We start from the raw sequence: 24630 nt of genomic DNA, 5'->3' as shown, positions 1-24630 counted from the left end.
ACCATCCGCAAAAGGCACTTCCTGTCAATCAATATCGGAAGGGTCTGCTTGTAGTCTGCGTACCCTTACCCTATTGCACTGGCTAGTTTGCGCACGCATGAGCAGTGCGAAAATATCGTCCGAGTGCATGTGCATTCTCTCCCTTGCTGGATCAAGCCCTGTCCATATAATATTCTGTGGTAAATTTGCTTTTTGTACTTTTAGGTGTGGACAGTACTTTAGAAGGGTGACGTCTAGTATATCCAATGCATTCCGGGCCTGATTCACTACGTATTGCTATTGCGATAGTGTATGCAGACGGCCGAATGTTGCGTACTGCGCATGTGTATGCATTGCAGAGTGAGTGACGGGAGTTCAGTGTTTGGGGGGTGGGTGACAGGGGAGGGGTCGGAGAAACACAGGCGTACCTGTCTGTTTGAACGCCGTTGCATGGGCGTGCATAAATTAGCCACTGCGACGGCATACACAGCTTGAGTACTTACTGCATGCGACGAGATTAGCAATTTCTGAGTATGGTCTGGTCTGTTGTAACTGTGCGTGAGGAGCTGATGTTACTCGTTCCCGATGTATACGCAGGACTGCAAGGTATTACAGATGTGAGATAGAGGAAGTGGGCGACTCTATGCTGGCTGTGCAATGGCTTTGCGATTGCAAACATTAGCATAGTTTCACAGCAGATCTGCGTGCATAATCGTAGCTGTGATCGCAATAGCGATACATAGTTAATCAGGCCCTCTGTCCTTTGATGTGTATGAGGTGTTAGACACAGACCTACACTACACATGCAGCTGATGCACCCAGTGAGCACACACACACCACACACACACACACACAAACACTGTTGCTGTGACAAAGAGTGCGCGCGCCCCGGTCTGTGTATGCCATGCGCGCTCCCGCTGCTGACAGCTCCGCGCTCCCGTGAGCCGCGTCCGAATCCTCGGGGACTCGTAGATCTCCCGGTCCCGGGGCCGCCGGGGACGGAGGAAGGGAGCGGGATTCAGGATATCTGCCAGGTCAGTGTTCGGTGTCCTCTGGCTGTTCTCTAAGAACCATCCAGCGGATGGCTGATTTATTATGTGTACAGTAGCTCCCTGACATGTCGCCAAATCCCTGTCTCTGGAAGGTGATGCTGTGATTGCGTAGAATATTATTCAGCATTATAATAATAACACATGTTAAGGTTACCCCCCTTTGTTCAAAACGGGGTACAGACATGACTGCACATTCTTATATAAATAATGCTTTAATACTCAATCAAGAGAACAGTCAGAAAATAAGATTTTGACAGTAATGCTGGATACACACTGGCCGACATATTGGGCGTTCAATTGAGCGGCTGATATATCGTAGGCGCATCTACTAGCAATGTACTAGCAATATGTCTGTGAACGAGGATGTTCACAGACATATCGCGTTGGCTGATCAGCACAGCTGATGACCGATATATATCTACAGATCGTGTTGTGTTTACGGGCAGTCAGCTGACTGCCCTTACACTTGCTGCAGAGGCCGCCGGTGACTAACCACAACTGGCGGGCAAATTAAATGTCCGCCCAGTTGTGACGTAAGGCACGATACATCGGGCCGCCGATTGGTAAGTGTGTATGCACTTACCAATCGTTAGATAGGACGGTAGATCGGCCTCTCGTCCTAGTGTGTTCCCAGTTTAAGATACATGCACTGATCATTATTAATATGTATCATCTCAGCGATGTGTCTGGCAGGGGAGAAGATGAGGGCTTCATGGGCTGTGAGACATTGCAACTGTACCTCATTAATGAGGAGTTATTGGCGGCATGTTAAAATGTATACTTATTGAAGTGTAATCCAGATTTTGTGGTATATTTATCAACCCCATTTTTCATAAAATTATGCAGAAACTACTGTTTCTGTTTCATCAAATACAATTTGATGTATCCCAAGCAGGGCTGACCCGAGCCCAATTTATTTGGTAAGTGTATATACTTTTTGGTGCTCCCTGGCGTACTTTTGCGCCCGAAAATTTAAGTGGCGTGGTCTCGTGAGAAAAGTCGTACACACGAGCCACTGCCCCGACACTGACAAACTTTTAATGTCACCTTGTGCGCAATGTAACTAAGGCCCTAAAAGGAGTGTGGTGCTGGCACTGCCTGCACACACTAAGTATGAGTGACCACCAGGCAGGCCAGTAGCCAGGACTTAAGAGGAGGGACTCAGGCTCTGCTGCCCGCATTTTTTATTTTTACAATCCCTCTCTTGAAGCCTCTGTTCAGCTTTGGAAACTTGCATTGTGCGCGTGTGCAATACAAGTTTCTTTCAAAAGACTTCTAATATGAAAGACTCCTACGTTGTGATTGGCCTGTGTATAGAGGGGACAGTTTTGTTTAAAATGAAAATGTCTGTTGCGATATGGACATCTATATCAATGGAAAATCAGTGGGCACGGGCACTACTGCAATTATTAATACATAGGCCCCTTTGCCTGCAGACTTAAGATTAGTGATTTGATATTTATTTGTATCAAATGAGAACCTTTATATTGCCTTCATCTTTATAAATAGCAGTGCTACACATGCAGAGCCACTGCAGCAGTCTGTGAATGGCAAAGGCATCCAATTTATATACTTGCCTCCTTAAGAAGAGAAGGGTAAAAAGTGGAGTATTGACTCAGAAATCAAGGAATATTCAAATACTTTTATTAAATCATGAGATTCAAGCTATGAGAGGTATGTCACTAATGTTCAAAGAAATTATTGCACATATCAAATTCTGTAGTGAGCATTGTACAATCATAACATCATAAAAATTAGAGAAGTGCGCAGAACCCCGTGTTTTGATTTTAGTTCTAAATCATCTTTGTGTTTTGCTTCTAGTTTTGGAAAAACCTTCTTCATGTGACTTGTTTTGGCTTTCTTTAAAAATTTATAAAAACAGGTAAAATCATTTAACTTGGTCCTGTTTTTGTTCCTATAGTATTATTAACATCGATAAAATTAATTTCCAATAATTTCCAGTGTGGGTGGTCCCCACACACATTGCGATCGGGTGGCCGACCTCCCGATATGCCGGCTCCCCCCTCCCCTACCCACAGAGTGCTGAATGGGATCGCACATCGTATCCCCATATCTACTGAACCTGCAGTAAGATCAGGAGATGCGATGTACGACCCTACGGGTGCGCTCTCGGTCCTCCATCAGGCCCACACACGGTGCGACATAGCAGCCAAATCGTACCAATCTGTCAGATCGGCTGCTTTATCGCACCGTGTATCGCCCGCTTTAAATGCAATCCAGATCACGCAAGATTGATTCACACACAGATATACAAGTGTTGCATATCAAATTAATCAGCACCATCTCTTCCTAGGTACGTCCTAGTCGCATCGTATTGTGACTTAAGGGCTCCATACACGGTGCGATGTGCACACAGCAATGCGATGCGCGCTCTGACGGCCGACATATTGGGCGGTCCCCACACACAGAGCGATCCGCTGTCCGACCGTCCGATATGCCCCCCCCCCCTGTATAGACTAGCATGAAATCGTCCATCGATTCTCCAGATCTCTTGTGCAGACAAAAGGATCTGGAGGAGCGACGGAGAGATAGATAGAGACAGAGGGCCTGATTCAGACCCGCTCACAAGCGCTTGAGCGCTCGCAAGCAGGTCGATGGTGTGCACTGCGCATGTGCAGCGGCCGCACTGCGCTTGCACAAGCTCCGGAGCGAGAGAGAAATTCTCTCGCTCCGTGGCTCACTAGAAAAGGGGCGACTGTCGATGTTGATCGACAGCTCACCCCGTTTTGTAGGCGTGGCAGGGGGGTGGCTTCACAAACGGATGCGTTCCCATTCGAACGCCTGCCGTTTGTTGGTGGCCCCACTGACATCACCAGTGATGTCAGTGGAAGAGCTTCTGGCTCTATTAGAGCCAGAAGCTCTCTGGGGCTTGCGGTCACGAGACCCTACCACAAGGGTCTCGTCGCAAGCCCCAATGGTCACGATGGTCTTGACCATCGCGACCATCATCCTGGCCGCTCGCAATAGCTGTGAGTGGTCACCCACAGCTATGCGAGCGGCCAGGAGGCCGCACAAAGAAAGAAAAAAAACGCCCTGATTCAGTGCGAGCACTCTTTCAGAGCGTCTGGCTCTGAATCCGGACCAGAGTTTGAGTGACAGCTTTTCAGAGTTGCTGTGCATCAATGCACAGTGTTAAGCGATTAAATGATATAATGGGGCAGGGGCAATGATCTAACAACAAGCCATTCTCAACTATTTAACCTGTAGGTGATTCCATTAACAAACTATCCTAAATAAGTGGCATGAGCTTTAGCAGTGTGACGATACTTTTACATTTACATTTTTTAGCTGCAGTGGTAAATCAGCTTAATACTGAATGTATTTTAGCTTCAATCTGAGAATTCAATTTTATGTTCTCATAAAGGACCCTGTATTGCTCTGTCCATGATAATAGATACATTTAAATATAGCAAAGGAAAATATAAATTACAATGAGAAGACAGTTAAAATGATAAATAATAAAACTTTACAGCTAGCATAATACATACTTAGTTTATAATGTATTATTATATTATATAATAATAATTATTAGTAACATTTACATGTTGATGGGTAAATGCAATATACGTGATCTGCCACTGCTTATAACTATAAGGAATCTGCGCTCAGTTAGTGAAGATACATCACCATGGAGTGCCTTCATGACCATTTTTTCCACCACTGATATAAAGAAAATATTGGTGCCCATCAGGATAAAAAAAAAATCTCAATTCAAATGTCCAAAAAATAAAGGTCCCCTTTAGCAAGGAGGTGATTACATATAAACTTGTTCACCATGGTCACCTGAAGAGCCCATTCTGCTAAAATGGATTTGACTCACATGCAAAATTAATATTGTGTACGTGTCAGGTGTCAAAATACATGAACAGTATTCACGAAAATTGTGTTATGATCTCTGACTATTATAGAACATTAAGGTCCTGGCTCTGAGTTGTATGCAAAGACGATTGTGGATGGATCTTGCAATTTTCAGAAAACTGCATCTGCAGCGGCCTGCTTATGCGTGATGTCGAGCATTCCTGCGTCGGCTACTCTGTCGCTTCTCATAAAGGGTTAAATAGTGTTACTGAGTGGCCATTGGGAGTTCGCACGTGGAAGACACATCCTGTAGGTGTGTTTTTTGTGTCTAGACAGAGTTGAACGTTCTTCTGATCTGAGAGTATGGAGAGATCCATCCCAATTTCAGTCAGATGTCCTGTACCAAGATGGTGCAAATGCCGATGATAGTGATGATGGCTGTTCTCGCAAGCGGGACAGCTGGGGTGTTGTGGTGCATAGATGCATCCAATTTAGAATATTATGTGTGCATGACATTTCCAAGCAGTGAAAGGAGGTGGAACCAGGCCCTAAATTTATAAAGAAATAACATATTTTTAGACTAAATGATTATAAATATCTGCGGAATATGTCTGCACTATATAAATAACTGGTAGTATTAATAATAATAATTATACTTGTTTAGTTGCACAACTTAGCATAATAAATAACAGCAACTGTTGTCATGAAAAATGTGCAGACAGATTTAACATAGGGGCAGGACATATCATACTTTAAATCTATATCACAATGTAAAAATAAAGCTGGCCAGTATTTGTGTTCTATATTATCCTTGCACACAAGAATTGCATTGCGTTCCTTATTACAGCATGGTTTGTCCACCTTTTGTCTGTATTGGCTCTTAACTCAAAATTGAGGCATTGAGTATTGATCACACATTGATAAATCATACAAAATAGCACTAATAACATCTATTAAAGCCTTTGCATGTTACAAATTTTGTCTTCATTAACGTCTGTAGTTGTACCTTATAGTATTTATCATATTTGGGAAGTCACATTAAACTGGAGCTGGCATTACTGTTAGTTTCAAAGTAATTGATAAGTGTGCTCCATGTTTGATCTAAGGATTAAAATCAGGGGAGAAGCAAAATAGCTGCTGCCACAAAGACACTGTGCTTTTATTAACGAGCATTCCCGGAATGGTCTAATTAGCCAAGTCCTCCCCCGGAGCAGGCTGGATAGCTGTCTGTGAGATTAGAGAAACAAGAAACACAGGATCTCATTCAACTTAAACACTCCACCCCATTCATAAGTAGAGGAGGCAGGAACGGACATACATCAGGGACACATACCTCACCCACACTTACTGAGAGAACAGGACACTACCTTTCACTCCCACACAGAGTAAACACCATGACTCTGTATCCAATTGCAAACACAGGGAACTTCACTATCTCCTTGAAGGCTCAGGAAGCTGCTGCTTACCATTCATAACATTAGTAATGCAGTATTGGAATGTACTCTTAAACTGCAGAACAGTGAGTGCTGTCTTTCAAATGCACAGTAACTTGGGCATATACCTTCCACTTCCTGTTGGGGCAAAAGCACAGACTGTACTGTAGACACTATTTCTAATACATAAACATTATAATAGAGCTTTTAATGTTTCTTTTAATGCACGTTAATCAGTATTTGTGCCCTGTGGTGCATACAGTACCTTACAATCTGGAACACATTGGTATGCGCCTGATTTTTCACACAAACTAGTAAATGTGACCCTGACATCTGAAAAAATGTATATCAAATATGGTGTACGTTGTCAGCCATAACATTAAAACCACCTACCTAAAATTGTGTAGGACCCCCTTGTGCTGCCAAAACAGTTCTGACCTGGACTCCACAAGACCTCTGAAGGTGTCCTGTGGTATCTGGCACCAAGATGTTAGTAGTAGATCGTTTAAGTCTTGTAAGTTGTGAGGTGGGGCATCCATGGCTCAGACTGATTTTTCCAGCACATCCCACAGATGCTCGATTGTACTGAGATCTGGGTAATTTGGAGGCCAAGTCAACACCTTGAACTCTTTGTCATGTTCCTCAAACCATTCCTGAACAGTTTTTGTATTGCGGCAGGGTGCATTATACCTGCTGAAGGAGGCCACTGACATCAGGGAATACCATTGCCATGAAGGGGTGTACTGGGTCTGCAACAATGTTTAGGTACGTGTCAAAGTAACATCCACATGAATGGCAGGACCAAAGGTTTCCCAGCGAAACATTACCCAGAGTATCACACTGAATCCACCGGATAGACTTCTTCTCATAGTGTATCCTGGTGCCGTCTCTTCTCCAGGTAAATTGGTGCAACAGTAGCTCTTCTGTAGGATTGAAACACATGGGCTAGCCTTTGCACCCCATGCACATCATTGAGCCTTGGATACTAACCATTGCATACCGAAAACACCCCACAAGACCTGCAGCTTTTGATATGCTCTGACCCAGTCAGCTAGCCATCACAGTTTGGCCCTTGTCAAAGTCACTCAGATTCCTGTTATGGCTGATCGGTGCATATCAGTCTTTTTAATATATAAAGATGTGTGTGGGTTTACATAATTCTCTGTTTTTGCACAACACTAATGTTTGTGAAAGTATATAATAAATTTTTAGGATTTGTGGGTGTTTCAATAGGTATAGTATTGTCAGGGCCGGTTTTAGACTAATAGTAGAAGAACGTGGGGGGATACATATGATAAGAGGGAGAAAGTGAGAGAAAGGTGAGAAAGAAAGATGGGAAACAGAGAGACACACACACACACAAAGAGAGGGAAATAAAGTGACAGACACATAAAAAGGAGACAGTTGCACACACACCAGGGGAGTAACTACGTAGTTGAAGGCCCCATAGGAAAAGTTTGTAAGGGCCCCTATGGTACCACCCAGTGATGAAAAATGTATATAACACATGTAACCTTTAAAAAGGAAGATGGGCCCCCCTCAGCTTTGGGCCCCATAGCAGCTGTACCCCTTGCACCTATTATAGTTACGCCCATGAAACACACAAAAAGTGGGTGTCATAGGCAAACATGGGGAGGTAGAAGGAGCTGTGGTTAAACATACAAAATTGGTTACAGAGGCAAACACAAAGGTGGATCCTAAGACGAGGAGGTAATAAATTATATCCAGACTGATAAAATAATAATACTGCAACTAATTTTTTGCATAGGGTGTAAGATTGTAATTCTATAACAAAAATGAAATAAGGATAGCAACTTTGCACCACCAGATTTGCAATAAAGGTTGTTACCATGTTAACATTGTCTAAAGCAGTATCACACAAATCAATACTAGCATTCAGTCTTGTAATAGAGATACTTTCTCTATTTATTTATTATTAAAACTAGACTAACTTCTCACAATTTGTACACATATAAATATAAGACATTCATTCTAATAAATAGTTGTAGATTTGCAATAGAGAAATAATAATAACAATAACATAAAAGATACAATATTAAAGGTCAACAAGGGCTTGCCATGAATAGAGATTCCTTGCAGGTTATGCCAGTATCCGGTCATATTGTCGACAGCTACTGTGATGACATTCATAATGTCCACAACACAATTTCGACACTAGAATGTCAGCAAGGTTCAAAACATTGACATGCACCATGTCGACATTCGCAGAATGTCGACATTCTGAATGACGCCATGTGAAATGTTGCCATTCCCAGAATGCCGACACTTAGGTTTAGGCACTGCCGTGAGGGTAAGTGTTAGGCATTAGGATGGGGATGGGGTTAAGCTGATGGGGGTGGGCACCATATGGAGGACTTGGAACTAGCAGGTAGGGTAAGGTGACAGTACTCACCGGAACGCCACTCGTTAGACCCCTGCATACACACTTATCGATGACAGGTCCAACGGGGGGAGGAACGTGTCATGCTGCATTCTTCAGCATGGCATTGTTAGCGACAGCCCCTGTCGTCCCTGCAGTAGGGCTATGTCGCTAGCGACCCACGGGAGCACACATATCATGGTTATACACTAGACGATTCACCTGATATGTCTCTCTGATTCGCAAGATCGGACAACATATTGTCTAGTGTGTACCCAGCATTAGACATAATTACCGAGCAGCCTGAAACAGTATGTGTGTCATTGTCCACAGTCTGGCTGTTTGGTGACTGAGGACCGCATTCAATTTGGAGCGAAAAGCCGTTCTCGGCTAAACTTTTTCGCCGATGACGTCATTTTCGCCGATTTCAATATGCAATTATAGCATCTTTTCGACGGTGCGAAAACGCAATGCAATGTAATAGGCGAAAAAGTTTCGCCTATGAATACCCGGCGGAAGAAAGTGCAGAATTGCGGTTTTGGGGTGCAGAGGTGCGGAAACCACTCTGTACCCTTTGTACACCCCCCTTGAAGCAAACTGCGTAAAAAATTCTTAAAAAAACACAAAGGAACATCCCAAAAAGCACTTTGAAAATGTGGGCGAAAAAAATTCACAGTGGGGGTACAAATTCAAAAACTAGCAAAATAGCCTTGGGGGGGTCTACAAGTATGGGGGAGGTGCTTTTTTCATTGCAGGTGCTTGCTGAAGGCGCGTTTTTGGCACTTTTTAAGGCTTATTTTGGTCAAAAAAGTTGCTAAATGCTCTTCTTCACCACTCTCCCAAAGACGCTAAATAGCTCCAATTGAGATAATTTAAAGACCCCAAATACCTTTAGCAGGGCTAATCGGGGGTACCCATAGTGAACCCCCATGTCAGGGCATCTTTTGGGGGGTGCCAGGCAGATTTCCCCAAAAATGACAGCACTTTTCACAGAATTCCTTTTCGCCTGGGCCCGTTTTCGCTGATTTTAAATTGAATACGGGGAATCGTGGGGACGAGCGACCTGAAAACCTCCGATGAGGACGAAAAGTCCGGCAATGGACTTTTTGCTTCAAATTGAATATGGCCCTGAGAGAGCCTTATCTGACAATGTATATACACATCTGCATACATGACATACATGCATTTCGTCTCTAGGTAACATACAAGCATATAGTCTCCCACATACAAACACTGACTCATGCCTCACACATGCATTCTGGCCTGTATAAACAAATGAAATACTGCCTCACAGCATTGTGCCCACATAGGTAGACCTGGACCCCAGACATTCGCACACAAGACCTGATACCCTAAAATGCACACACAGACCCAGAACCCCAGACATGCACACATAGGTCGCGACTGTAAACCTATGAGCTAGCCATGAACCGCAGACATGCAAACAAGCCCTGGATACCATTCACAGGAGCCAGCACTCTACCCCAGACACATGCAAGTCCTGGACACCAGGCACCCACAGAAGACCCTAACCAGAATTGCTTGCAAAGCTAAACAAGAAATCTCTTAGTGTTTTCCTTTATCTTGCTCAGCCCCTTCCCATTTATTTATAGTTTTCCTTTATCTTGCTCAGCCCCTTCCAATTTCTTTATATGCTAACATATGTAGTTGTTAATATACTGCAGTGCACCCAGACTATGCTATTGCCACAAACTTCTCTAACACACCACACTATAGTACCACCAATTTACCATACTTACAACTGCACTGGCAGCCATACTGCATTACCATTGTAATACCTCATACTACTATATACTATCACAAAGTAGGTAATAGTTTTTCCTACCTTTAATATCCCATTGATATCCACACTATACTATCATTCTAATACCTTTCACTAGGATACTACACTAACACACATTTACACTGCTGCTGAAATACTCACACAACAGGCAAACCTAACAATTCCACCTATACAACCAACACAACAGGAATACCACATCTTCGTAATCACCCACAGTATAAAGCAGCTGTAATACCCTATGTCATGATTATGGCCTAATCAGGAATCAGGTAAATAATATATAATTATAGTAATGATTACTTCTGTGAAGACAGCTGGAGGTGGGACTTAGCTGGCCAATCAAGGAAGGGGCAGGACTTCACGGGTTGCAATAGGGGCCTGATTCAGCAAGGATCGCAACTTTTTTCCGTGAGTGGCCAGCCCAGGGACTACGTGGACATACGCAGTCTGCTGGGCTCGCAAGCCAGCCAGCCTGAGTAAGCTGAGGCTTACTCAGCTGGCCAGCCACCTGGCGCCGTCCACCATCGTGACCATCGACCACCGATGGTCGCGATGGTGATCCCAGCCGGCGACCTCCATCACAGTGCTGGGATCGCAAATGCAGAAGGGGGTGTCATACACCTGCTGCATTTGCATTATTGCAAGGATCGCAATTGCAAAGCTGCCTGCGTGCAGCTTTACAATTGCAATCGTTGCTGAATCAGGCCCTTAATCCAGTATTTCAGGCCACTTAGGGCTTCATATAGAGTTAAGTGCATTTGTACAGTTGCACAGGTTTATGGCCTGAATGTACATGTAAATGCAGGCCACAGAATTACGCTCTTATGTGTATATTTTGAGCAACACTTATCTTAAGTTGAGCTACAGGAGCTAACATACCCATGGCTTCCAGACTATGCTTGCACTTGTAGAACCGCAAGCACCAGCTTGCCCTGGCAACCATGGTCCTTTGGCACATAATAAATGAAAAGTAAATAAAGATACACACATGTTGATATAAATAATATATGATAAAGTAAGACTCACCATGCCCTCATTGCCATCATTATGCCACGCCTAAATCCTAAAGACTTTTCTTGAATCCCATTACCCGTTGGTGGAAAAAAAATCCTTGTGATCAAGTTAATTCATAAAATGTACAAATGAACTTCAGTGGTATAATGAAGTTAATGGATACCCCACGCTTATATGTAAATACCCAGTCATCCTATTTGGATGACTGGGTATTTACCATAGAGAGCCATTGGCTCTTAGCCATCGATGATAGAAGTACTGTATGCAACATCGCCCATAAACCATTTCGAATTTCAGATTTCGAATCATCGATGGTCGATGGCCATCCCTACTGTTACATGACATTTTTCAGTCCCAGTGAGCACTTACCTTGCACATTTTGTAGTGTGTATTTGATCTGTCCAACATAATTCATTTAAAAGCGTCACATTTGATGATCTTTAGGACATAAATCAATCAGATAGGAACAGATAACTGAGTAGTGTATACACTAAAATTTGTGTGTTATCAAGATCATTTCAACTCTTAGAAAAATCATAAATTGTGAGTCAAATCTTTCAGTTGTGTACATTGCCTTTCTACATTCTCAATGAGAAATTATTTTATGTTTATTAAATACAAAGTTTGACTTTTCAAATAAGTAAATACAATAGAGATTTATATTTTGGTGCTAAATAGATTGATTTATAATGGTATAGCTTGTGACACAATTTACAATATGGGGGACTTAAAATTCTGCTATGTACATACCCATATTTGGGAAGTTGCAAATATTTACATTACAACCATATGATATGCTATAAAAAGTGCAGGCATGCCACAGAGAGGCTTAGGACAATGCTTGCATGATGCTTGTATGTAGCTGAATTTGTAAAGCCAATAAAAGATTCGCAATTTTTTATATAATATACTGTATATCTTTTCTTGGAGCAGAACTCCCCACTGGATACTACTTGCCTAATCCTTAAAATTGATATGAACACTATACTGACATTAGATATTTATAGAAAAAGCCTATTTCACAAGCATTGTGTGCCGGATTCAGACCCGGTGCTATGCTGCGCTCTCTCGCAGCAAAAAAGAGGTCGGGTATGCAAATATGCAATCGCACTGTCTGGCTGAAGGACGCCCTCTGTCTTACAGTGCGACGGCAGAGCGAACGCGCGCTATAGTATAAAGCCGCCCACCTCTCACTCATAGCACACGTCATCTCCAGGAAGTGAGTGATTAATCGTGTACATCGAATGGCTTTATTGCTGCATGCAGCTCTTGTGGTAGACCTTACCCCACCGCAACAGTGCAATCAGTTCAGCCTGAAATACACCCAAGTCAATGTACAATGACGCTACTTATGCACTCCTATTAAACTCCGTTTTGACGGTCAGACACGCCTGCATTCACAGCACCACTCCCCCGTTCACAAGCACCTTCCCCTGTTACCACCCACAAATGGCACATTCGACCGGGTCTGAATCATGCCCAGTGGCCGAACATGTACCACCGTAACAGAAGTAAATGAAAAAATGTTTTAGTATTTCAATAAAAATGGTTCAATATGTGATTTTAAATTTCCAAGTACAACTGAAAGCGCTGCCACCTAGGCGGATAGTGCATATTGGCAGAGACTGGCCCGGTAAACGGGTAAATAAACTCTTAATTTAACCCAAAATTTCTTTGCCATATTTTATAGCCTCAAACCTACAGATGTGTCCTGCTACATCTTTGCTAATCGCGCTACAAACATGCTATGGTGCGCACTGTGGGCCTGATTCAGAGCCGGACGCTCTGACCAGAGCGCTCGCTCTGAATCAGGGCCCTCCTACCTAACATTGGAGCGGCCTCATGGACGCTCGCATAGCTGTGGGTTAGCTGATCACTTTCAGACATGATTTTCATTTATTTCTTTTTTTAAACAGCAACTATTCAAGGGTGCTTTAGATAACATATTGTTGGCAATAAAAAACTTGACTTTAATCACTGGATTAAAACATTAGGACCTTCTCTAGCATTAAAATTCCCTACATGGGGCCTGATTCAGCAAGGATCACTATTGCGATCGCAAAAGCGACTATGCACACAGGGCCTGATTCAGACCCGCTCGCGAGCGCTGAGCGCTCGCAAGCGGGTCGATGGTGCCCAAGTGCGCATGCGCACGACGGAGGTGCCTCCACCGTGAGCATGCGCGAGACCCGAATAACGACGGCCAAGCAGTCGTTAAGGGTCTCGCACCAAAGGGGGCGTGCTGTCGATGGTGATTGACAGCACGCCCCCTTTGGTGGGCGTGCCGGGGGCGTGGCTGCCCAGACGGAGGCGTTCCCATGGGAACGCCTACCGTCTGGGTCTGGCCCCACTGACATCACTAGTGATGTCAGTGGGAGTGCTTTTGGCTCTGATAGAGCCAAAAGCACTCCAGGGCTTGCGGCAGCGAGACCCTACCGCATGGTCTCGTCGCAAGCCCGATGGTCACGATGGTCTTGACCATCGCGACCATCATTTTGGCCGCTCGGTATAGCTGTGGGTGGTCACCCACAGCTATGCGAGCGGCCAGGAGGCCGCTCCAAAAAGGAGGACGGACGGCCCTGATTCAGAGCGACCACTCTGTCAGAGCGTCCGGCTCTGAATCAGGGCTACAGTCTCACTGCGAAGATATGCTAATGATTGCAATGCCATTCGCAGCCTAACATAAGGACGCCCACTTTACCTTACACACATCCTTAATACTTAGCAAGACTGCGAAACCATAGGCAGCATTGAGTGCCATCGCAGCCTCATGCACACTTGCACAAGGTCTGACCTTACTCAGAAATTGCTAACCTCATCGCATGCAGTGCAAGCCCAAGCTGCGTATGGCATTGCAGTGGCTAATTTATACACGCTTCTGTAACAGCGTACAAATGCACTGACACGCCTGCGTCTCGCCGACCCCCCCACCGTCACCACCCCCAAACGGTACTTCCTGTCAATCACTCTGCGCTGGGTCTGCGTAGTCACTGATCGCAGTGGGGTGTTCGCGCACGCGCACCGATGCATGCATGCGCAGAACGCAACAATTGGCCGATAGCGTGCATAATCGCAATAGCGATCCTTGCTGAATCATGCCCATGGTACTATAAAGATAAGGCTGCATTATCAGAAAAGGCCTAGGAAAGATGAAAACCTGAATTATACTTTACCAGAGAAATCCTTTATTAATTTTATATGATATAAGAGATAGAACTATTTTTTGTAGAAAAATTTTAATTGTGTTATAATAATGTTCTGTGATTCCACCTGTATTTCATATTTTGTGGTATTGTATATTGTGGCATCAGTGCTTTATATATATATATTCTCCATGTGGTCCTTTTGCTACTCAGCTATCACTTGTCTTTTGTACTGTACTATATATATATATATATATATATGTTTAGTTATCTCAATCAATACAATTCATTTAGCTATGCAGTCACTCTTTTGAAGGCGCTTTTATACTTTGCAGCTTTTATTATGAGCAACAATGCCAGGGATTATCTGAGGAGCTATGCATCATTTAGTCATAGTACGATGCCTCATAGTGATGTAATGTTCACAGCTTTGTTCTATAGAAATCCTCAGCACATACAATATACCTTATGTCTGTGTTGTCCCTTACACACTGCTGTTCTGTTTGCTTTCCTCCCAAGATGCTATTATTTATCTTTCTGGATAGCGTTCTGCCTGCTTCGTCTATGAGTATTTTGTGCACACTCCATACACCCACCTGCCTTTCCTAACTGTAACTGTAGAATGAATGTGTAAAATCAGCCTATTATGTACTGATAACAATGTGTGTGTGTGATGGGAATGCTGAGGGACCCTTTATTCTGGTGCTCCCGCTGTCATTGTATTTATTATGAGGAGTTCGGCACCCTCACAAGTCACCCATTGATATAAGCCTGTCGTTGGCTTTCCTTTAACAGCTCAGCTAAGTGTTGAGGTCTCCCTATGATGTCCCTGTACACAGTATGACAAGCAGTGTAGTGTAAAGCTGTGGCATTGTGTGCAAAGCTGACCTTTGTTAAAGCACCACAGAATAGAAATAGAAATCTCTGTGGAAATAGAGGTCAGATTACAAAGAATCAAATTTCAGAAATTACCAATGCTCAAGATTTGATCCAGTTCTTGTATAAGAAATAGATGATTTTTTTTTCTTTTAATTTATTATTTCATTTTAGAATTGATTTTCCTTTTTTTTGCCTCCTACCTTGGCTAGATAGGGGGTCTGTAAAGCGGTGTAGTGTTTTCCAATGGGAAGCGCTCTGCTGTAGCAAACCCAGGGGTAAAAAACACATCCCCCTGGGACTGCCTGTCCAGCATGTGATTAGCAGGGAGATGTTTCAATGGGAAGCCACTATCACTGCTAGGCAGTCACTGTGTGTGGTGAATTTCATTAGGTAAATGCACTATATAACTGCATTAAACTGTCCTTCTGTGACGTGTGTAGTGAGGGCTGGAAGTCGGTGCACATCCCTCTCACTGCTGCTAATGATTAACAACATATCTAACATTTAACCTACCCTCCTTACCCCTGCACCATGGAACCTAAATCATGCACGTTCATGTTCCTGATTATGTGCAATTTGTAGACCCGCTGTCATTAGGAAATATATTCACAACAAACGAAGAGCTTCAATAGATATAAGAGATTGTAAATGAAATACAGACAGAGGATAAAAGAGAGAGAAGAAAGAGACAGAGGGCCTGATTCAGGGATGGATGATATGTGCAAACCTGTCTTACTAAATGCAAATGAAGCAGGAGGTGTCTGTAGGAAATAGATACCTCCTGCATGCATCTGCGATCCGAGTGCAGCATCCGTAGACGCGGCCTCCCATCACTATTGCACGATGGTCGCGATGGTTGCAGCTTTGGTCAGGCTACGTAAGCTGAGACTTACTCAGCCTGGACTACGACACTGGACAGCCCACCATTTTTGGAAACAGCTCCACCCCCAAACACTGCAGCATGTCAGTCCATCGGGTTTGCGTACATCTCTAAATCAGGCCCAGAGAAAGCACTTGCACTATCAGGGCGAAAGAGAAATACTAGAGAGACAGAGAATACAGGGAAGCTGAGGATTGAGAGGGGCGTGAGGACAAAAAAAAACGAAATTAGGACAACGTGTACGGGAAATAGAGACTGTAAATAAAACACGGGGAGAGACTATAGAGAGAGAAAATGAAGAGATTATAAAGCAGCCATACACAACCTGCTGCCCGCTCATTATATGCGACCCCTTGGTGGGGGCCTACATACTGCCACCGCCCTGGGGTGTTTATTTAATTTTTTCTCTTTCTAATAAGAATTTCTATACCATTTTTTTTCTGCACCTAACACTGGGTTGAGGGGTTGAAATTACTCAATGATGATAGGCTGTCTGGTGGCCAGTCAAATTAGCTGGCAGGCATCTGTCTTTGTAGAGAAGTGACCATGGAGCTCTCAGTCTTGACAATGTAATCATTATATAGTGGGATCGCTACTAAGCGATTTCCCGCTCACTGCTCTAGTTCTACTCTAAGAGACAGAGGACCTGATTCAGACCCGGACGCTAAGAAGCTGGCTGTTTTTTACACTGAAGTGAGGTAGGGTATAGTCAACCTCAAACTCTGCCTTCACTTCCGATGGTACCTGATGTACCGATGCTTGCATACACGTCTTGGAGATGACGTGCGCTAGAAGGCGTCTTAAGACAGGCTGATGGGCATCTGCATGCACAAAGTGATCGCACGTCAAGACATAGTGGGCGTGCTTATGCCTTGCCGTGTCATCATTTAGCCGGATTTGCATACGCTGGGTGCGAGTGAATGCATCTAGCGAGCGGGTCTGAATGAGCTCCAGAGTAAGCTACAGCTTCTAGACAAGTGTAAGTATATTAATATATTAGTATATAATCAGTATATTTTTAATGGATATCCACACTTCATAATTATTAAAGTTATGGAACAGTGCATTATGGAATAAGCCAAAATTTGCCATAGGGTATATGGAGATGGTGGCACTGTTTGGACTGTGCGTAGTGTGTTAACGAGACACAATTATGTGCTGGCACTGTAGGAACAGCGCATTGCGTGCAAAGAAGCATGGTTGTGTTGGCACTGTGGGAAAAACGCTTAGCATGCAATGAGAGGCACGAATGTGTTAGCACTGTGGGAACAGCATGTTGAGTGAAACGAAATGCACGTATGTGCTGGCACTGTGGAAACAGTTTATAATGTGCAGTGAGAGGCACGGATGTGTTAGCTATGTGGGAACAGCGCATAGCATGTAATGAGACACAGATATGTTGGCACTGTGGGAACGGTTCGTAGAGTGCAATGATATACAAGGAGTATATTGCAATAACCTTGGAGCTCAAAATAGACAGCATGTGTAACATAATATACAGACACACAGTAGATAATTGCTAACAGGTGGAATTGGCACAACCAAATAACCTGGTGTCTAAGACCCCCCACCGGACGTCACCAGAAATCCCTGCAAGAGAATTTGGAGTTTACTTGCAGCCCAGTGTAGTTGGTTCCCACTGTGAAACCAATGGTTTACTGGTATGAGGACTTTGCCTGGAAACACTGCAGATGGAAATGCGGGTAACTAGTGTTCCCGCCAGACCGAGGGCAGTGTAGGGTACTGAGGTGCGGGTAGGGCTTCTCTGTGCCCGAAAAAGGGGGCGTAACTGACGGGAGGTGGGGCGTGTCCTTGTGACATGCCCCCAATTTGTTACTCTTAGGGGTGTGCCCAGCACTTACAGTGGCGCTGGGCTTCCCCTAAGTTCTCCCCTCATTGTGAATAGATACCGTGCACATGCCTTGCTAAAACAGCCTAGCGGGAACACTAGGTAAGGATGTGCTGCTGTCAAGGAGACCGAACACCAGAGTTTTAATAGGACTGGAAAAAACTATACTGTATAGTATAGCTCGGGAGCGGGGCACAATTGATACTCAGGCACTGGAGGAGTGCTCTCAGCAGGTTCTTATATTGGCTGGCTGATGGGTGACTGCTCGCATGAGTCATCGATGCTGGAGGTTAGTGGTAACACCTGAGAGAGCTGTTATGTCTCTCTAACCTGAGGCAGAGCCCAGCTGGTTTCTGTTAAAGATTCTAATTAGGAAGGCCAGCAATCAGTGGTCTGCTGAGTGTTGGTATCCATGATAACTGGTACTGACAACACCTCTGTTTTAAATGATTCCCTATATCTTTTGGTATATGATAAGCGATCCGCCTTGTTCTAGCTCTTTTGTGTACATTTATAATTGTTTTCCTTTGTTTTTCATTCCATACCAATCTATTGTTGGTTCTGTACTTTACAGATGTGTCCTTGTTCAACTAGCCTCTATTCGCCGATATGCCTGGCATGTGTGAGCTGTCTGGTTCCGTACAACTCTGTTAGCGTTGGGCGTCTTTTTGCTGAAAATGCATCTAGGTCGCAATGCAATGTGACTAGGATGCACCAGGAGACTTTGCTGATTAATTTGATGTGACACTTGTATATCTGTGTGTGACTGAGACTGTAAATGGAACTTGGTGTGGAAAAAAGCTGTGGCTGCTGCATTGTAGCACTTCACATGCTGATTGGGAGACTCAGCACATAGATATACAAGTGTCACATATCAAATTAATCAGCACAGTCTCCTGGTGCCTCCTACACCCGGCGCTAGCAGAGTGTCTCACAGGACCAGGCGCGCCAAGAGGGGCTGTTTGACATGACTGCAGCAAAGACAAGTGACGACACATCTGTAGTACTGAATGGTTAATACAGATATTTTACTGAAATATTTCTCATCTTGCCTTAGGTTTCCCCCTCCCCTTACACTACTTACACTTTTTAATGAAATATTATTAAAAATTAAAAAAAGATACCAAAGGATAAAACATTTTTAATAAGAGAGAGTATGGCTAGCAAGAAATAAGGGGGGAGAGAGATAAGAGAAGAAGATAGAAAAGAGGGGTAAAGAGCAAAGACGGAGAGAGAAAAAAGGGGGTGAGAGAAAAGGGGAGGAGACAAGATATGGAGAGAGAAAAAATAGTGGGAGAGAGTGAGAGAGAGAGGGAAGAGCGAAACAGTATAGATGGTGAGAAAAATGGAGGGAGAGGGGGGAAGAAAGCGATACGAGAGGAAAGTGATGAGGGGGAGAAACAGAAAGGGAGGGTGAGAGAGACAGATGTGGTAGAAAGGGGAGAAAGGAGAGAGAGTGATGGGTTAAAAAAGGTTAAAGAGAGGGAGATGGGAGGAGAAGGATAGAGAGATGAAAGGTGGTTGGGAGGGGGAAAAAGCTAGCAACATAGCTAGTGTCAGGTCTGGAACCTCACATTTCCCATATATGTTCTGCTTTTAAATGTTAATTTACATTTTTTTATTATATAATATAGAATAGAGGGCCTGATTCAGGTCCGCTCGCAAGTGCTATGTGCTCGCGAGCGGGTCGATGTTAGGCCACTGCGCATGTGCACGCCAGAGCTGGCTCCGACGTGCGCATGCGCGAGACCCGGCTAGCGACGGGCGCTCCGTCGCTCCAGGTCTCGCACCAAAAGGGGACCGTTTTGGAGGCGTGGCATGGGGATGGCTTCACAAATGGAGGCGTTCCCATGCGAACGCCTGCCGTTTGTGGGCGGCCCCACTAACATCACCAGTGATGTCAGTGGGAGAGCTTCTGGCTCTATTAGAGCCAGAAGCTCTCTGGGGCTTGCGGCTACGAGACCCTACCACAAGGGTCTTGTCGCAAGCCCTATGGTCGCGATGGTCTTGACCATCGCGACCATCATTCTGGCCGCTCGCAATAGCTGTGGGTGGTCACCCATAGCTATGCGAGCGGCCAGGAGGCCGCTCCAAAAAAAAATAAAATGCCCTGATTCAGTGCGAGCGCTCTTTCAGAGCGTCCAGCTCTGAATCAGGGCCAGAGCACATTGTTCTTAAGTCAAGCCTGATTTAGAGTTTGATGTGTTTTGTGCTATTATTAATATTTATAAAATTGTATTGATAACATTTCTGACACAAAAATTTGGGTCTAATATGTATATTTTGAGTTACTTGTAAATCAAGATATCGCTAAGTCAAAATACAATAGAATTTCTATGTTAGATTTATACTTATGCTCAGGGCTATTTTTTTGGAAAAATATAAACGCCAGTCCAGTTGTGATGTCTGGCCAGACATATTGAGCGGCCGAAGGTGAGTGTGTATAGCTTACAGATGTGTCCTCATACATCTAACCTTCTTGCACGCTAAACAGCCCTTCTAGTTACGCCATGACGTGGCTTGACCCGGTAACCCTGAGTGTCTTTTCATGCGACTTTTTACCTTCAAATGCGTCTTATTTGCACATGTGAATAGTTAGCACATGCTGCTTCTGCTGATTAAAATGATATGTAGCATGCATATATTCTGTGAGCGACTGTATCTGCATGGGAAACGCTACGTTACAGTGTCAGCGGCTATAACACTCTAACGTAGCATTTCTTATGCAGATACACCCGCACTCGCTCAGAGAACGAGGCTTGCCGTATATCATTTTAATCAGCAGAAGCTGCTTGTGCTAAATATTCGCATCGTTGTGCGAATAAGACGCATTTGAAGGTAAAAAGTTGCACGAAAAGATGCTCTGTGCTGCCGAGTCATACGGAGCTCCTGTGTTATGTGTAACTTGACTTGTAACGCACGGAGGATAGATGTATGTGGACACATCTGTACCTGATCAGCCACTCGGTCAGTGAGAAGGCCAGTTGGCCACAGGGTCTGTGTAGTGTGTACCCAGCTTAAGCTATGGAGAACTTTAAATACGGGTGCATTTTGGTGTGCAAACTCAATACGGAAATGCATATATTTACACCACAGAAACAGACTTATGTCAAGCCATAAATCACGTCTTTAGTGTTTTGTATCCGTTTCTAAACAGTGTGGATTTAATACTTCATTCTTGTCAGAGGCTTGTTTTTCCACTGACAGCTCCAGCTCATCTATAATCCAAAGTAAACAACAAAAAGGTCTTATTGTAACCGTTTTAAAGCTGTAAACATAACAAGTGTAAATTGAAATCTTTCTCCATGGAACTAATGTAAATATCTGTGAAAAAAATAGCCAACATAACCAGAATTTTCAAGTAATGTATAAATGTATGAAATAAATAGATCAATAACCAATATATAATTTTTGGGGTTTTATTTAAATGTGCCTGTAGATATAGGCATGCAATAATTGGTGCTGTGTGGAATACTAAAACCTATGTTTATTCCTTACTTTGGGTATAGTGTTAACTTTTCTCAAACTTTGGCAGGGTTCCCTCCTTTGTGTCCTTCAATATGTTCTTTATACTTCTATATAAGGATTTTAGTCCTTATAAACTTTCGGGACCTCTGCTGATTCCCAACATACTGGAGTTCGTTTACAAAGTGCAAAACACCCAATCCTTGTCATAAATGCAACTTTGGACCACACATATCCCTTGGTTTTTGCATGTGCATCTACATTGAATAGGTATGTGGAGCATCATGGCAGCATTTGCGAATGGGAATGAGATCCACAGAATGTTGTGTGCTACGTAACCTTTTCTTTGTCAAGGCTAATAAACTAGCTTATATAAGAATCTAAAGCCAACCGCTTTAGGATGTGTAACCTGAGCGATATACAGGCTAGAGGGGATGGGTACAGGATGCTGGCGTTCGGGATCACGATGGTCAGAATCCTGATGCCGGAATCCCGACAGGGTTAGAATACCGACTTAGCGGTCAGTATTTTAACCCTCTCCCTATCCTTACCCTCCCTCCCTGGCGCCTGACCCATTGCACTGCATTGAATCGCCCCCCATAGTATGAAAACAAGAAAATGAACACCCCTAAAAATTCTCTGAAAATATGACTCACTTGTCATATACTGTTGCTGACCAGCAGGTTTAATAATGTAGGGTTGGACTGTGCGAGTAGTTTGCTCTGTATTGGGCATTATTATGTTTTTTTTCTTTTTTCATTTGAACTATGCTGGAGGACGATAGAAGAAAACAAGTTTTTTTCTCGAATGTAATAAAATGTGAACAAAGGTTTGGAGAGTCTTATTCCATTAAATTATATTTTCAAATTATGGGGCTGATTCTGAGTCGAGTGCAAGTGGATGGATCTTGCGTATTTCAGCTCATTTCGCATGCCCCAAAAAAGTAACCATCAACTGCACAGGCGCAACAATAGATTCTAGTACACAGAGGGGGTTGGCTAGTGCATACATATTGAATCTTCTTTCGACGGACCACACTATCTGGGAAATGGGCGTTTCTGGGAGGTAGCTGGGCGTCAGCCATGCAATTGCATGGATCTTTTGCATCTTGGAGGATTGTCATGGAACTGTTGTGGTCGAGTAGGCCAGCTTTCGTGCTCAATGATAGTGTGCAGATGGAGGTAGAATGCCTGTTTCACCAGGCATATGGTGGGTGCAAGTCCAGATACTAATGATTATAGCTACCGACTGAAAAACAGCGTGAGGGATAGGCTTCTACATGCATTTCACTACAGCAATGTGACAGTATGTGTATGATTTCTTAGTTATCGTAGAAACCAGCCTGGGCTGTATAGTGCTGGGGCTGGTTGAGGATTTGGGAAGTGGTCATGGTGCCTGTTTTTTTATTATGTTTTTTAAATGTTTTTATTTTAAACAGTATAGTATGCAAGAGGACTGTTTTTTATTGCAATCGGCATTTCTGTGTGTAAAGTGTGTTATTGCTATGCCAGGTACGTCTGGAAATGCCATTTTCTGCTGAAGCGCAACACTCAGAAACATAGTTATACTAAATATAAGTGATCTGCGAAATGATGCACTTAGGTGTGCCTACACTATATTTTGCTTGGAACTCCTATACTCCACAGCACTCCTGTTTTCTGCAAACTTCTGCTCCTCTACAAGATTATTTTACACCACAAATCTAAAGCTGTGTACACACATACCAGACCCAGTGCCCGACTGGCCGTTTCACTGACTGAGCAGCCGTTTTCGTAAGCTATATATTCTTACCAATCGGCCGCTCGATATATCTGGCCAGTCATCACAACTGGGCGTGCATTTAAATTTACCTGCCCAGTTATGATGTTAGTGACAGCGGTCCCTGCAGTCAGTGTACAGGCGGTCGGCAGGTTGCTCCTACACACATACAGATGCACCAATATATCTGCATGATATATGGGCATCGACTGTGCTGTAAGGCAACGTGGTATGTCTGTAAACAATGTCGTTCACAGACATATGGGATGTACACACCCACCAATGTGCTACCGATATATCGTTCGTTGTTCGAACGAACAATATATCTACAATTGTGTACCCAGCATAAGTGCCTTGGTGCAAATCGAGGTACACAGCTGGTTCAAAACTCTTTTTTTTTCACTGCATTGAGACCACTTAGTGTATTGAGATGCTTTTTAATGCTAGTAAAAATACATATCCAACACAAGTGTGCTTGATCCAGGTGTGATTTGCTTTCTTTACTGCATTTTTACTAGTGTTTTCTATAGTTTCAAACATATTAAAATGCTGCAATTAAAAAAGTAGCTTTCCAAAACTGTACCGTGGAGCAAGTAGGAACGCATAAAGGTATGACGTTACTAGGAACAATGATCTTTAATGTTCTAAGTTTTTTTACATATATTAAAAATGCATTCAAAATCCATAATTCAGATTGCAGTAAGTATGTACCTTTAATGAGAACCCTAATGAATAGATAAAATGGAGGAGTTGAAGAGGTGAGATCACCACCAAACTAGCAATGCAGGTGTGTCCTTGCTCATCTAGCCTCATTATGCCATGCAGCGCAGTATGCCTGGCGTTGGTGAGCCGCCAAGTCCTGTGCAACTCTGCTAGGGTTGTTGTCAATAATGCATCTAAGTTGCATTGCGATGCGACTGGACGCATCGGTCGGGATGCTGGTGTGTCGGGATTCTAACTGGTGGTGGGATTGCTGTGCTGGCATCCCAACAGCCGGGATAATAACTACATTGCCTGGGCACGAGTGGAAAAAAGCTGCGGCTGCTGCATTGTAGCACTTTGCATGCTGATTGAGAGACTCAGTCGCACTCAGATATATAAGTGTTGCATATCAAATTAATAGACACAGTCTCCAGGTGCGTCCCATTGCAACTTAGACACATTTTTGGAAAAAA

General features: G+C 43.7%; 1 protein-coding gene across 1 annotated transcript in view; it reads left to right on the top strand.

The window, feature by feature from the left end:
• Nucleotides 1-911: 911 nt before the first annotated feature.
• Nucleotides 912-24630, top strand: part of TNK2 (tyrosine kinase non receptor 2) — a 210745-nt gene continuing 187026 nt past the window's right edge. Inside the window, exon 1 of the mRNA XM_088444778.1 lies at nt 912-1013. The gene's annotated coding sequence lies outside the window, so the exon portion shown is untranslated. The remainder of the gene's footprint in view (nt 1014-24630) is intronic.

The sequence above is a fragment of the Taudactylus pleione genome, unplaced genomic scaffold (genome assembly GCF_031769625.1).
Source record: "Taudactylus pleione unplaced genomic scaffold, aTauple2 ptg000372l, whole genome shotgun sequence".
NCBI lineage: Eukaryota > Metazoa > Chordata > Amphibia > Anura > Myobatrachidae > Taudactylus > Taudactylus pleione.
This window is presented reverse-complemented; position numbering and strand designations above follow the sequence as displayed.